Source organism: Miniopterus natalensis, chromosome 2, assembly GCF_054644295.1.
Source record: "Miniopterus natalensis isolate mMinNat1 chromosome 2, mMinNat1.hap1, whole genome shotgun sequence".
NCBI classification, from domain to species: Eukaryota; Metazoa; Chordata; class Mammalia; order Chiroptera; family Miniopteridae; genus Miniopterus; species Miniopterus natalensis.
In genome coordinates, this window is record NC_142082.1 from 79,418,514 (window position 1) to 79,419,666 (window position 1,153).

At 40.2% G+C, this 1,153-nt stretch overlaps 1 pseudogene; it reads right to left on the reverse strand.

The window, feature by feature from the left end:
• LOC107536989 (cytochrome b-c1 complex subunit 2, mitochondrial pseudogene) overlaps positions 1-447 on the reverse strand; it is a 1,297-nt pseudogene extending 850 nt beyond the window's left edge.
• Positions 448-1,153: the final 706 nt, after the last annotated feature.

Below are 1,153 nucleotides of genomic sequence, written 5' to 3' on the forward strand. Positions count from 1 at the left end.
AAAGCTACAGCTTTGTCAATCCTTAGCTGAGACTGAAGGGCAGCTACCTGATAATGACGAAATTCAGGTGCTGTGGTGACAATGAGCAGGAACTCCATTAGAATTTTGATGTTACCCCCCAGGCATTCCCCAGTGGAGACCATGTTTTTCTTTGTTGAAGTCACACTTAATTTACCACTGACTGCTTCTATTCCACGGGTTATATTGAAAGATAATACTCCTTTTGTCATCAGACTGGATGCAGTATGAATTTGAAAAGTATACACATTTTTATAAAACTGGCGGGTTTTTCTTTTTGCCTGTGTGTGTGTGTGTGTGCAATTTTTGAATTGAAAATGCTTAAAGATCAAACACAACAGCTTCAAAGCAGGCTGCCATTACAGCACTGTGGTGGTCACCTTGTCGAGGGATATCTGGGTGAACTTTTTGCTCAGATCTGCCCTTCATCATTGCCTGAGTGTTAGATACTGTTGAAAACAACCTTTCATTCTCTCAGCTACTGTAGGATCAAGGAAGCATTGCCCATAGCTGTACAGCTAAGTAGAAACCAAGTTGGTTTGCTAGTTTGCTTTATTGCTTCATCTCTTTAGAAATATTTGTACTGGAGGCATTACATTAAGCACTTGGGAAGCTGCAGTGAACAAAATATTCTCACAGAGTGTTGGGAGCATTGAATCTTAGACTAGTACTTTATCCACTATTCATACATACACAAACATAATTTTACATAAGTGCACAGGCATAATTTTATAATTATAATTTGCTTCTGCCCCCTCTCCCCCAGTGCTGTCATAGTCTGTTCAAGCTGCTATAACAAAATATCACAGACTGGGTGGTTTATAAGTAGCAGAAATTTATTTCTCATAGTTCTGTAGGTTGGGGATCAGGGTGCCAGCATGCTTGGATGAGGGTTTTCTTTCTGGTTCATAGCTATAGTCATGCTGTGTCTCCATATGGTGGAAGGGAGTTAATAAGCTTTATGTGGTCTCTTTTATAAGGGCACTAATCGCATTCATGAGGGCTAAATCCTCATGACCTAAGCACCTCCCAAAGTCCCCACCTCTTAATACCATAGTCTTTGGGAGTTATTTCAATGTATAAAATTTGGGGGGAGGTGGGTTTAAACATTCAGGCCATAGTGAGTGCAACTTTA